Source organism: Zingiber officinale, chromosome 9A (assembly GCF_018446385.1).
Source record: "Zingiber officinale cultivar Zhangliang chromosome 9A, Zo_v1.1, whole genome shotgun sequence".
NCBI classification, from domain to species: Eukaryota; Viridiplantae; Streptophyta; class Magnoliopsida; order Zingiberales; family Zingiberaceae; genus Zingiber; species Zingiber officinale.
This window is the reverse complement of record NC_056002.1, coordinates 76220842-76235598: the sequence shown is the minus strand read 5'-3', so window position 1 is coordinate 76235598 and position 14757 is coordinate 76220842. Positions and strand designations below refer to the sequence as shown.

Below are 14757 nucleotides of genomic sequence, written 5' to 3'. Positions count from 1 at the left end.
TAACTTGGGGAGTAATGATGTGTTGCTAGATACCGCTCATTACTTATGCTCCTAAATGGGTTTAGGGCATTGCCAACGTTACAAGAACCTATAGGGTCACACACTTAGGACATTTAGATGGAGATTTGGTTCATATGATGAACCAAGAGGATTAGATTCATTTGATGAATCAAATTGGATTAAGAGTAATCCAAATTGGGCTAATTGAGTTAGACTCAAGTTGATTCATGTATTTAATGAGTCTAATTTAGATTATGACTCATTAGATCAATTTAATTTAATGAATTAGATTTATTATATTAAGTTGACTTGAATCAAATGGTTAGATTAGATCAACCATGAGAGAGATTGAGTCAAGTTTGACTTGACTAGAGAGGAAGAAGTAGAATCAAGTTTGACTTGACTCTTTGCCACATCATGAGTGAGGTGGCGAGATGTGGACCAATGGTGTTGCTCCACATCATCATGGTTTGCCACCTCATGGAGGTTACAAGCCTCCATTGCATTTAATGTGGCCGGCCACATTAAATGAGTGTAGGTTACTCATTTGCCACATCATTAGTGAGGTGGCAAGAGGTGGAACAATGGTAATGGTCCACATCTTCATGGTGTGCCACCTCATGGGAGTTACAAGACACCTCTTAATGGCCTCCACTTAATTGTAATTAAGTGGAAATGGGTGTTACACAACCAAATGTGGCCGGCCACTTTAGTGAAGGGAAGGAAATGAATTTTTGATTCAACTCCTCATTTACTCCTTTCTTCTTCTCTCAAGCTCTCCCTCTCCCTCGACTCTTTGCTTGGCCGAATCTCACCAAGGTGCTAGCACACCTTTTGTGTGAGGTTTCTCCACCTACGTGTCCGTGTGGATACTTCTAGAGGACCGGCGCTTGACGGTCTTGAGATCTGGCAACTCCTTGGAAGAGCGGGAACGCGAAAGGGCACGCAACAAGGGTAAAGTTCTCAACACATAGATCTAGGAGTAGATCTAAAGATTTTGAAACTCGTATTTGTATTTCGTTCGGTTTTCCTTGCACGGATCTACGGCTTTGGGTGATTCGGGGTTTCCGCGACGCGAAAAGTGGTTTTCGCGGCCCGAAAAATCCAACATAAAGCAAGCTTCTCAGAGCTAGAATCTTCGATTCGATGATGCAATCAAACAGTTTGGTTTCATCAAGAATGAAGATGAACCTTGTGTCTACGAGAATGTTGTTGAGAACACAGTTGTTTTCCTTGTATTGTATGTGAATGACATACTACTCATTGGGAATGACATTCCTTTGCTGCAGTCTGTCAAGACTTGGCTGGGGAATTGTTTCTCACTGAAGGACTTAGGTGAAGTAGCCTGTATTCTAGGCATAAAGATCTATAGAGATAAATCTAAGAGATTGCTTGTCCTAAGTCAGAGTACATATGTTGACAAGGTATTACTACGGTTTGCCATGCAGAATTCCAAGAAAGGATTTCTGCCGATGTCACATGGTGTGAGTCTTTTGAAGACTCAAAGTCCCTCTTCTAGAGAGGAGAGAGACCGCATGGATAAGATCCTTATGCTTCAGCCATAGGATCTATCATGTACGCCATGCTATGTACTCGTCCTGATGTCTCGTATGCTTTGAGCATGACGAGCAGATACCAGTCAGATCTTGGTGAAAGTCATTGGATAGCGGTCAAGAATATTCTTAAGTACTTGAGAAAGACTAAAGAATATTTCTTGATATATGGAGGCGATGACGAGCTAGCTATAAAGGGTTACAATGATGCTAGCTTCCAAACTGACCAGGATGATTATCGATGGTAGTCTGAGTTCGTGTCTTGAATAAATGGTGGTGTTGTGAGGTGGAAGTGTTCGAATCAGGACACAGTGGCTGATTCTACAAAAGAGGCCGAGTATATTGCTGCATCAGAAGCAGCAAAGGAGGCAGTTTGGATCTGCAAGTTCATTACTGAGCTTGGGGTGGTTCCTAGCATAGCCGATCCGATAGAGCTCTATTGTGACAACAATGGAGCAATTGCACAGGCTAAGGAACCTCTCTCACCCCAGCAGACCAAACACATACTACGGCGCTTCCATCTCATTCGAGAGATCATCGATAGAGGAGATGTGAAGATTTGCAGAGTACTTACAGAGGTTAACATCGCAGATCCCTTGACCAAGGCTTTGGCCCCGAAACCCCCAGCCACGGATCCGTGCGAATTAAAAACTTTCGAAAAATTTACGAGTACGAGTTTCTAAACCTCGATCTATAGTAGATCTACAAAGAAGAAGAGCTTATACCTTCGATGCGTGCCCTTTTCGTATCCCGCTCGTCCAAGGAGATGTCGAATCTCAAGTTGTTAAGGTAGACAATTCTCTATGCGTATCCACACGAACAACTCGATGGAGGGAGAACCTTTGAGTGTGCTAGCACTCCAAGAAGGTCTCGACAATGGAGAGGAGAGGGAGAGAAGAATTGGAGCAAGGAAGAAGATGAAGGAATGAATGAGAATAACTCACAAAATGAAACTTATTCCTCCAATTGATGTGGCCGTCCACATTAAGAGGATGTGTAACCTCCATGGAATGCCAAGAGTCACAACTCTTGGTAACTCCCATGAGGTGGCATCCCACTTAAGCAACCATGATGATGTGGAGCATCATCATTGGCCCACTCAATGCCAACTCACCAATGAGGTGGCATAAAGTAAAGTCAAACTTGACTCTTCATCTTCCTCTCAAGTCAAGTCAAACTTGACTTAATCTCTCTCATGGTTGATCTAATCCAACCATTTAATTCAAGCCAATTTTATATAATGAATCTAATTCATTTAATTAAATTGATTCGATGAGTCATAATCTAAATTAGACTCATTGAACCCATGAACCAACTTGAGTCCAACTCAATTAGCCCAATTAGGATTACTCTTAATCCAATTTGATTCATCAAATGAATCTAATCCTCTTGGTTCATCATATGAACCTAATCTCCATTTAATTGTCCTTAGTGTGTGACCCTATAAGTTCTTGTAACGTTGGCAATGCCCCTAAACCCATTTAGAAGCATAAGTAATGAGCGGTATCTAGCAACACATCATCACTACCCAAGTTACAAGAATGTCGAGATCCAACATCACCTTGTGACTACTAATTGTGACTCCTCACAAAATATGACAAGTGTCCTTTTATCCTAGACATCTAAATTGATCAATGTGAGGCATAGACCGTGTCATCCTCTGATCAATCAAAATCTTGAACTCCAAGTAGATTCACTAAATCAAATGAGCTCAATATCTCATATTGACTCGTTTGGGCATGGTCATGCACTTCGTGGTCTCACTCTATCAAGAATATCGATGTCGCTCACGTCATATAGGAGGGATAGATCTCATCTACATCACTCACATCCCTCTGCATAATTCGTTACATACCCAGTAATCGCCTTTATAGTCCACCCAATTACGGGTGACGTTTGACGAAACCAAAGTGCATAACTCCTTATGTAGGGATCCATGGTGACTTCAGGTCTAAGGACTAGTAGTCATACTAATAGCCACATGAGAAAGTATATGACACTCATATAACGATCCATGATACTTTATCATGGCGGGTCATTCAGTATACATTCTCCAATGCATACCCATGTGTCAACTTGATATCTCTATATCCATGACTTGTGAGATCAAGTCATCGAGTTGACCTACATGCTAGTCTTATTGCATTAACATTGTCCCTAAATGTTAATACTCGACTAGGAATGATTAAGAGTAGTGTTCCCTATATCATCTCACTATCGGTTCAACTAACCGATTGATATAGGTGAGAACCTTCTACTCAAGAACGCTATTATACTTAGTTTATTTGGCACCAATACAAGTAAGTATAATAACCAAAAACAAATACCTTTCAATTATATAAGAATATGATACAACAAGTCCATAATACAATCATCAAATGATTGGCTCTAGGGCTCTAACTAACACCCATAGAGGCTAACATCACTGATCCCTTGACCAAGGCTTTGGCATAGAGAAAACATGATGGTCACACTAGGTCATTGGGCCTTAGAGCCTACACTGATTAGCACTAGTGCTAGTGGGAGATTGTTATTTAGAGTCCTAGTGCCAATCATATGATGATTATTGTATGGACTCATTGTATCATATTCCTATATATATAAAGGCTTTTGTTTTGTTTATTATACTTATTTGTATTGGTGCCAAATAACTAAGTATAATAGCGTCTTTGACTAGAAAGTTCTTACCTATGTCAATCGATTGGTTGAATCGATAGTAAGATGATATAGGGAACGCTATTCTTAATCATTCCTTGTCAAGTATTAACATTCAGGGACAATGTTAATGCGATGAGACTAGCATGTAGGTCAACTCGATGACTTGATCTCACAAGTCATGGATATAGAGATATCAAGTTGACACATGAGTATGCATTGGAGAATGTATACTGAATGACTCGCCATGAGAAAGTATCATGGATCATTATATGAGTGTGATATACTTTCTCATATGGCTATTAGTATGACTACGAGTCCTTGGACCTGAAGTCACCATGGTTCTCTACATAAGGAGTTGCATACTTTGGATTCGTCAAACGTCACCCGTAACTGGGTGGACTATAAAGGCGATTACTGGGTATGTAACAAATTATGCGGAGGGATATGAGTGATGTAGATGAGATCTATCCCTCCTATATGACGGGAGTGACATCTTTATTCTTGATAGAGTGAGACCACTAAGTGCATGGTCATGCCCAAATGAGTCAATATGAGATATTGAGCTCATTTGATTAGAGTGAGTCTACTTGGAGTTCAAGATTTAGATTTATTAGAGGATGACACAGTCTATGCCTCACATTGATCAATCTAGATGTCAAGGATAGAAGGACATTGTCATATATTGGGAAGAGTCATAATTAGTAGTCATAAGGTGATGTTGGATCTCAACATTCTTGTAACTTGGGTAGTAATGATGTGTTGCTAGATACTACTCATTACTTCTAAATGAGTTTAGGAGCATTGTCAACGTTACAATAACCTATAGGGTCACACACAAAGGACAATTAGATGAAGATTTGGTCCATATGATGAACCAAGAGGATTAGGTTCATGTGATGAACCGAATTGGATTAAGAGTAATACAAATTAGATTAATTGAGTAAGACTTGATTGAGTTAGACTCAAGTGAGGCTAGACTTGAGTTAGACTCAAGTGAGGCTTAATGATGATATTCATTGATTTTTGAATTCAATGATAAATGGAATTCAATTTGAATTTTAGATTCAAATTTTGAATTAGTTTCAAAATGTCCATTTAATGAAGAATGAATATTCATTAAATATTCATTAAGGCTCATTAATGAGGCTCATTAATGGTGTTAATGAGCATTAAGTATTTTCATTAGATGAAAATACTTAAGCCATTTTTTACTCTTATTTTCATAATCGATCATCATTATTCCTCCTTGCTTCTTCTTCTCTCCCTCTCCTCCTCCTTGGCCGAAACCCTCAAAGAGTGCTAGCACACTCTAAGGTTTCTTCTCCACCTAATTGTTCATGTGGATACACATAGAGAGGTGTTCACTTGACACCCTTGAGATCTGGCATCTTCTTGGACGAGCGGGATAAGTGAAGGGCTTCACATCAAAGGTATAAACTCCTAAACATGTAGATCCAAAGTAGATCTAGGATTAGAAAACCCGTACATGAAAATTTTAATATTCGCACAGATCCAGTGGCATGGGGTTTCGGGTTCTCAAATTAAAGCGATTTTGCAACTAGACCTAACAAATTTTCATGATACAAGGTCACAAATTTGGAGGAGAAGTATCAGAAAATCCTTATCTGCATCTTGAAACATTTTTAGAGATTTGTGATATGGTGAAATGTGAAAGAGTGTCAGCAGATGTAGTTCGATTGATGGCATTTCCTTTTAGTATCAAGGATAAAGCAAGGATGGTTATATTCTCTCTATTCTCAAAGTATCACAAGTTGGGAACAATTGGAGAAGCTATTTCTGAATCATTTTTTTCCTCCAAGCAGAATAGTGTATATGAGGAATTCCTTTACGAATTTTGCTCAGGCATATGGAGAATCATTATTTGAAGCATAGGACAAATTCAAGAGTCTCCAAAGACAGTGCCCTCATCATGGTTTGGAGAAATGGCTGATTTTACACATATTCTATAGGGGAATTTCTTTTTCAAATAAGTGCTTGTTAGATTCATCAGTTGGAGGTTCTTTTATGGACAAAAGTATAGAAGAAGCTTATATATTAATTGATCAAGTGGCATTGAACCTCCATGGATGGTTGAGCAAAAGTTGGATGGAATCTCCCTTAAATATTCAAGAAGTGAAAGTCATAAATACAAGAGAGCCTGTCAAACAAAATGCAGTTCAACCACCCAAGAATGTTGAAATTCACAAGTCATAGAATGAGGAGTTCAAACATTTGGGGGCAAAGATTGAAAGTATTGTTTCAAAATGATTTAAAGAAGATTCCCCTCCTTCGCAGACAAGATCTAGTGAAAATGATAATGATCTTAAGTTGTGAATTGGCAAGAATCATGAAGAATTTCTGAAGAAGGACATGTTTATAATTGAGGAGAAGAACAATAGAAAATCACATGAACTCAATTCCATTATTCCAGGAGGTTCCCAAGTGCCACAAGTACCTTTTCCTCAACGATTGATCATACCAACACTAGATAAGCAAGTTGAATCTCCTCCACAAGCTAAAAGGGAATATGGGAAGTTAGAAGTACCTTCCCCAAGACCTTCGCTAAGGGTTCCTTTTCCATAAAGGTTAGTGGGGGTCAATGAGAACAATGACTTTAAAAAATTTTGTGATACTGGTAAGGTTGAGTGTAGATTTCATAGTGTGTACCTGAAGACTCTTCAGATGAGGATTGTGATGATAATGCAGTGGATAATGAGTTTTTAGATCTACCTCCAGGTTTTATTTGAAATTGTGAAATTAAATTTTCAGATGATGAATGTGATGTGGTAGATCAACTTAAAACTGCAAGTGAAGTTATTGATCCACCTATAGTTGATTCTCCTATTGAGGATATTGATGTTGGTTTGTTTTTTAATGTTTGTGTTGATGATGTTGATATGGAACAATGTGTAGGGAGTTGTGTTGTGGAAGCAGCATCTCAAGAATCACCTCCTTTTCCCACACAATCCTTAGATGCTGTAAGATTTGCAAGGATTGAGCATGTTGTGGACCAATGTGTAGGGACTCATGCAGATATGGTTGAGTCTCAAGAATCACCATCTTTGATATCACAAACACCTGAGCCAGAGCCAAAATCATCATTTGATTCAGAGGAATTCACTTCTACATGTTTAGAAATTTCAGGTATCTCTCAGCAAAGTAAGGTTAGTATTTCTTGTGATCTTTTGAAAAATTTTATAGAGGTACCTATCATTGACTTTGTTGGATGTGATTTAGTTTTTATTTCTTATTCTGTTTTTCTTAATAAGGTTATGGCTCTATCTTATCTAATTTGTTTGTGGGATATTTGTATTTTCTTTGCATGTGCAGATTTCACTTGGGCTAATAATTGGAAGCTCAATCTGAACCGTCTTCGACCACCCGAAAGAACTTTAAAGAAGACAAAGATGGAGAGAGTAATACTTCACTTTTTAACTCCTATATTGAAAGCTCCCTCCATAATAAGAGCCCTTGGTAGGAGGGTGTTGAAATATCTTACCCCTCCAAGAGCAAGATTTAGATGCATTTAATGAGGTGGTATAGCTAATGACCATAAACAAGTGCTTCTTGGGAGGCAACCCAAGTTTTTTTCCTTATTTTCCTTTATGTCTTTAGTTCTCTCTTTATAATAAACATGTATCCTCTACTTAATTTTTCTTGTCTATCTTATTGTTGTAGAATTCAAAGTTGTGGAGGAATGTGAGTATTGGATGGAGGAGTATCTTTAAAAACATGAATGTCAACCATTTGGAGCTCATCACTTGGTAACTTCTCTTAAAATCTTCTCCACATTGTTTTTAGTTTTCATTGGGACAATGAAAAGTTTAAGTCTGGGGGGATGCATTTGATTTGCTTTGTTTGTTTTTGTTTTTGCTTATGTCTTGCATTTTGTTTTGATTTTTTGTGGCATACATCTTGAGAACATCAAACTCCATTTTTATGTTTTCTTGTCTTAAAGTAAATTGTTAGCACGTTCTTTATCTTGATTCATGATATTGTAAATGATGATAGTATTTTTAGTGTACTTCTTTTCTCTATCTTGAGTAGCATGATTTGAGCTAAGTATCAATTAGAAATAAGTTTTAGTCTTGGCCTAACCTTAAGGATCTTACTTTCACTACACTTTGACTTGATGCTTGAATAGTTGATATCATTGAAATAGTCATGATTCATCCTATTTGTTTAGTACATGGTTTCCATGGTGATTTCTCAAACTTCATTTTGGTTACTGGATGAGGCTCGAATCATGAAAAACTCATTTGGAAAAATCAAAATATCCCAACTTATGTGCCTATAAACTCTCATGTGTTTAAAAAATAGTTGTCGTGAGTGGAAACTAGAAAGTCACCCCTTTGAGACCTAGTTAGGTTACTGGGAAATGACTTCTATGGTTCTCCTGATATCGAGCACGCCTTTGAGACCTTGGGTTGATTGAGAAATATGAACCAAGTGTGTGGCAGGTAAGTGTCTATCACCGGAAACATTAAGAACTCAAATTGGATGACGACTTGACTAGGACAAAGATTGAAACTTGAAGAGTTTTGAGTTACTTATTTGTACTGTGCACAAGAGACTTATGCTTAAGCTATACTAGGTTTATTTCTATGATCATGCTCATTAATGAAACTTGTGGATAGAGTTAGGAGAGTGCATTAAGGATTATGATACATTGTTGAATACATGAATCATGATTGCGGCATTTTGCTTGAGGGCAAGCAAAGGTTTAAGTCTGGGGGTGTGATGTGCGTAGATTATATACACCTTTTATGCATGTTTGGACTCACATTCACATACTTTGCACTTGCTTTGTCTACGTATTTTTGTACTTCCAGCTTTTCTTTTAGCATATTTACTCTTTTTGTTCGGAGATCTACTTTTGTGCATTTTCTGTACACAGGAGTCAAATTTGGTGAAAGATTCATGTTCGAGGCCAAATCTGCAAGCGAAACTAGAGAGGAAGGTGGCATTCCTTAACCTCACACGGCCCTACCATGGGGGGTTGCCCAGGTCGTGTGGAGATCCTTGGGCGTGTGGCTACAGCAGAGGAGGAAATTGCCACGGTCGTGTGAACCTCACACGGTCGTGCCAAGATTTGAAGCCAAATGGAGCCAGGCCGCGTACACCACACGGTCATGTAAGATTTCCAGAGACTAGGGAAGCCCTAGCCGTGTACACCACACGCGCCGTGCAAGGTTTCCAGTGAGCAAGAGGGCTCTGGCCGTGTACACCACACTGTCGTGCCAGGTTTCCAGAGGCAGAAACAGTCCAGACCGTGTAGATCTACATGGCCATGCAAGGGGGATCATTGAAGATGCATGTCATGGTCGTGTACCACACATGGCCGTGTAAGGATGGCAGAGAAGGGAATGGCTTTGGTCGTGTGAACCTCACACGGCTGTGCCTCGGGGTCGTGTGGCGCCCAAATCTCACCTCTATATAAAGCCTCCTTCATGATTTGAGAGGGGATCTTTCCCCTTTTGGGGGGAAACAAGATTTGGGGCGTTCCTTACCATTCTTGGAGGGATTTCCGGCGATCTAAGGGAGGATCTTCACCGAATCGACTCCGGGAAAGCAAGGATTGGATCCGAAGATGTTCTTCTTTGTAGATAAGTTTTCTTTCTCTCTTTTCTTGGATTTGAGGGGATTAAGAATGCTTGTAATCTTCTTTTCTTCGGGTTTCTTTCCTTATTTTATGGAGTAGATTTCTTGTTATAGGATGGAGGGAGTAATTGTAAGGATGATTTGATGTAAAACTCTTGTGGATGTGCCAATTTCCTATTTCTATGATTTTGCCCTGTTTGTATTCACTCTATCTTGTATGGATTGTTGTGATTAGGGCTTAATTACCATGCTTGATTGGATGTTTGGATATCTTGTGGATCTTGTAGATATTGTATCTCATTCGATATTTCGAGGGACGTTCCTGACAGGAATATGCTCGTGTAAGGACGTTTGAGGAACGATCTTGGGGGTGAAATAGGATAATTCAAGGAGGTAGGATAGATTGTGTGCAGTAATCTTTATATCTTGATTCGGTTGATGAGTGATGAATTCATATGTTGATTATGCGAGGGACGCATGTGACAGGCAAGCCCGTGTAAGGACAACATAAGTTCATTCCTAATTGATCACATTTAGGTATAGATTTCAATCCTAGGTCGGTTGTCTATTGCAAGAGAGAACTGTCAACCTTCTACAAATGATGGACAATTGAGGAATAAGATTAGGTAGATCATTTACATGGAATAATCCATACAAAGAAACGAAAACTCCTAGTACATTCCCTTTATCGTCACCCTTATTCTTGTTTCTTATTCTTTCATTTCATGTTTACATTTCATAGTCATACTTAGCTTTTGAAAACCAATTGAATAGTTTGCCTAATTCGCATTGAAACATCTTCAGTGCTTATTCAAGTCCCTATGGATACGATATCTTTTACTATTACTTACAACATTTTCGTACACTTGCGGAACTTCAACAATTATTCAAATAAATTTAAAAGCTATCCATTTATTTTATCCATCTTTAATAGTTGTTTGTGTTTCACATCCATCTTAATATTAGAGACATGATAATGGACACAAGGAAAATTAGCTTAGCAATCCTCTTTATGTTATCCATTTTTATTATTCCGACAACATCTAGAGAGCTTGCTCCTACATCATCTTCGATAGGAATTGATTTTTTGAATTATTATGTAAGTTATTAATATTATTTTTATACAGTGTTTGAAAGCATAAATCTCAAGGCATTGGAGTGAAAGATGCAATGAAACTAAGTGACATTACATATTTAGATAATCACCTTATCTTTATTGTTCCTAAATTAAAATCTCAAAGTTTTTATACAAAATATTTATTTTTGTGTGTATGATTATCAAATTACAAATACTAAGAGTACTCATTTCTATTTACTAATATGCAGTTAACCAACTTGCTGAAATTGCAGAAAAAGGACAAGACATATTTTTCCCAAGGAATCAATTAATTGGAAATCGTAACATGCATTGTTGGCTTTGCTTGGATCCCCCTAGACAATATGATTAGTCATATCTATAAGAAATAAATATATCTTAAATAAACTACTTTTAAAAATATCTAATTGAGGTATGTGCATGAATCATATTTAAGAGATCTGAGATAATATACTTCGAATTATTTTTTAAAAAATTAATAGAAATATTGAGTCTATCAAAAATGAATATACATTCTATAAAAGCATTTAAATTAAAAATAAATTTATCATTTGAAAAATTATTGAAATTTTTATTAGTAATCTTCAGAAAATACTAAACTATATTATAGTTTATATTAATATTAAATAAAATAAAGCAATAATAAAAGATGCAATGAACAAGTAAATATGAAACTATTCAATTAACAAATTATAACAATACTTATAAGTGTCAAGATTTGTTAATTATAGTCCCCACGAGATTCCCATTTGGCAAAAGGGGGGTAGACTAGGTACGGGGCAAAGGACCAATTCTCCGAGGGTGCATATCCTTTTGAAAAAAAAACCCTTCCACCCCCTAACCACTTGGCAGCAGGCTATAAATTAAACTCGTGATTTACCTCCCTTTATATAACTTAGGGACCGATTGTAAGGGGCTAATAAGATGAGCGTAATCACCTTTTATAATAAAAATATTTGTTACATATAATTTAGTGTAAAACTAGCATCACTTTTTTTTTTACTAAAATTATTAATTTTAATATAAAATATGCTTTAAATTGTAATTATTCAACTTTTTGACTATAAAAATCCTAATATTTAGTTGATAATTTAAATAATTAGATATAATGAAAATAATATATTGATGATAATAAATAAAAAAAATATCAATACTATGAAATATTTAAATGAAAACATAAGTTTTTTTTACAAAATTACAATTGATCAAAGAAATGTGTTTATTATTATCCATAAAGTAAAGGAAAAGTTTAAAGAAAAAAAATATACTATAGATAAGACTTCCGTTGTTTTTAAGAAGAAAAGATAAGTAACCCCCGTCAGCTTAAGCAGGAAGGGGCAGGGCGTTACAATGAGGAATCGCGAAAATGATAGTGGAAAAGGGGAAAGCTAGGTTTTATATCTAGGATAATTAATCTAACCTTACGTTAGCTTTAATTAAAGTCTATGTTTACTCCTTAATCAACTCCCACTTAAATGGTGTTCCAAACAGGCTTCCACCTAGCCTCACCGATTCATCCCCTCAAAACGAGTTATATGGACTCCGTTTAAATCCCAAAAAATTTGTAAAAAATCCTGAAAAATCTAATAATATTATTTCTCAAATAACCTTATTATTTATTTATTATTTTACTGCAGTATTATACAACAAATATTACTAGGGTGTATATTTTGGGGAGTATATTTGGATATATAACTTGTACTGGTGCAGAAATGAAGTTTGTTTCTTATTCTTTTGTGACTAGGCACCACGTGAAGGAAAATGAAGAAGACAACTTTTGGGAACAAGAAATCACTTGGTGATTACTTTGAGGTGTGTTTAAAAGAGAGTACTTCTTTACCTCTTTTAGCATACCCCATTGTCAGGAGTATTTGAACCTGAAATAAGGAGTAGAAGCATAATGGTTAATAAGACGATGATTAGTCGACTCGCCTAACGCTATTCCATGGGAGATCCTAACTCATGGACTGATGGAATATGGTTGGATAACCTTGATGGTACATAGAGATATATGACCCATAATGATGTAGAGAAGGTGGTTTTAATTGATTAACACAAATAAAATCCAACTGTTACTAAGTGGAAATAACAGATGATGATCATCGAGGGGCATAGTGTCGATTAACAGTTATTTCAACAAGCTATATAATGATAGTTCTCCTCTACCCTTGTGTGCATGGCTCATCACTAGAGGTTCCTGAACCTCAACTGGAGCAATCATAGTATGATGGGTTACAAGACAACGGTTAGTCAACTCAACTAACATTATCTCCATCAAGTAGCACAAGAACTTGACTACTTAATCTTTTACCCAAGGTCCTGAACTCTATATCTTAGATCAGAGTGGTCAACCTTTTGTCGATATTTGTCGGAGGACATTTACGAGCATGAATATGAGAGTTATGGAGATGCCCTCTTAATGGGTTGACTCTCAGTCAAGAGGTTATTTGACCCTTTAGACTTTGGATTATCATTCCCTTATGGTGGATATTTGAGTACCTAGAATGATGATATTTGACATACTTTGTGACATGTACTCATTGGTCACTTATAACGCTATACTCAATGACTGAGTAAGAGTGGTAACCTTGTAACCCCCGAACCAACCATCTTTAAGATTCGTCGAGACTAATGGTGAAGGAATAATTTGTTTGGGTACTATAAGCCACGCAGTTACTATCTCATGTTGTTAGAGATTTACTATCATTAATGAGATTTAACAAGGGAAGTACATCACTTCACTCAGATATCTTGAACTCCTTAGCTTTCCACCTGAAGTCAAGAGGAGTTCGTGGTTGAGGTATCTTGAACTCCTTAGTTTTCCGACCATCTCCATCGATACTGGCCATTATATCTCATCTCCTTTATCCACTGAGGTCTAGAGATTTTTTTTTCTAGTCCATCAATTCTTCAGCCACCACCCGAGAAGCTCAGAAGATATCCTACTTAATTCGCGTGCTACCACTGAACTCCAACAATCTACCTTCATTCACATTATGCGACACCAAGATATTCTTCCACTAGGTTCAAGGGGATTCCCTTACCTAATCCCATCTCTATCATGAACACAATTCCTTATTCCTCAATCCTCTCAATGTCAATCCCTCCGATTAGGCCTTCTTCTACTAATTCAGCCACACCTTGGTTCCTTTTGGCAGCGTTTCATCTTCCATAGCTTTCATCCATTGAGGAGAGGAAAGGGGTTTACCTTCTTCGATTGATTGGATAACAACATCCTCCCCTCTTCACCAAATCATTGTTAACCTCTCATTCAACCATCTGAGCTTCTTCTTCATCATTGTTGCTTGATCTGTATGCTTTCAATTCTGATCTGGAGATCACTTTTCTTGCAATGTGTAGTCTCCTTTTCATGAAATTGAGTTGTTAATAGGATGCTTGGTTTTATCTCTTATGCATTTGAATTTTAACCTATTTGAGTTTTAATTTTGTTGATTTGTAGCTAGGTGTTCTATAACATTATTGTTCTTGTTTGTTTCCTAGATTGTAGTGATTAGGATAGTTTAGATGTCGTGTTTTTCAAATGTCATAAGTCATTTTCATTTATACTATAATTTCCTTTATTTTCAATTCAATGCATGTAGATTAGATAATACTAGGTTTCGTTAAATGTCTTGAGTTCTTTAATTTGTTGCTATGATAATTTAGGTTAGATTAGGGTTTCTTTCATTGTTCACCTTAAGAATTCACAACTTAAAACCCATATCCCCATTGACAAATAACTTGATCCTAAGATTAGAAATCACCGACTACATTCCTTGTGAATTATGATCTGAGTTATCATATATTGTATTAGTATAGTTAGGTTAGTAATTAATTTGAATTAAAATT

At 36.9% G+C, this 14757-nt stretch overlaps 1 non-coding gene across 1 annotated transcript; it reads right to left on the bottom strand.

The window, feature by feature from the left end:
* Positions 1–6042: 6042 nt before the first annotated feature.
* Positions 6043–6148, bottom strand: LOC122022064. Its single transcript, XR_006122810.1, has one exon. It is a non-coding gene; the product is annotated as a small nucleolar RNA R71 (small nucleolar RNA).
* Positions 6149–14757: the final 8609 nt, after the last annotated feature.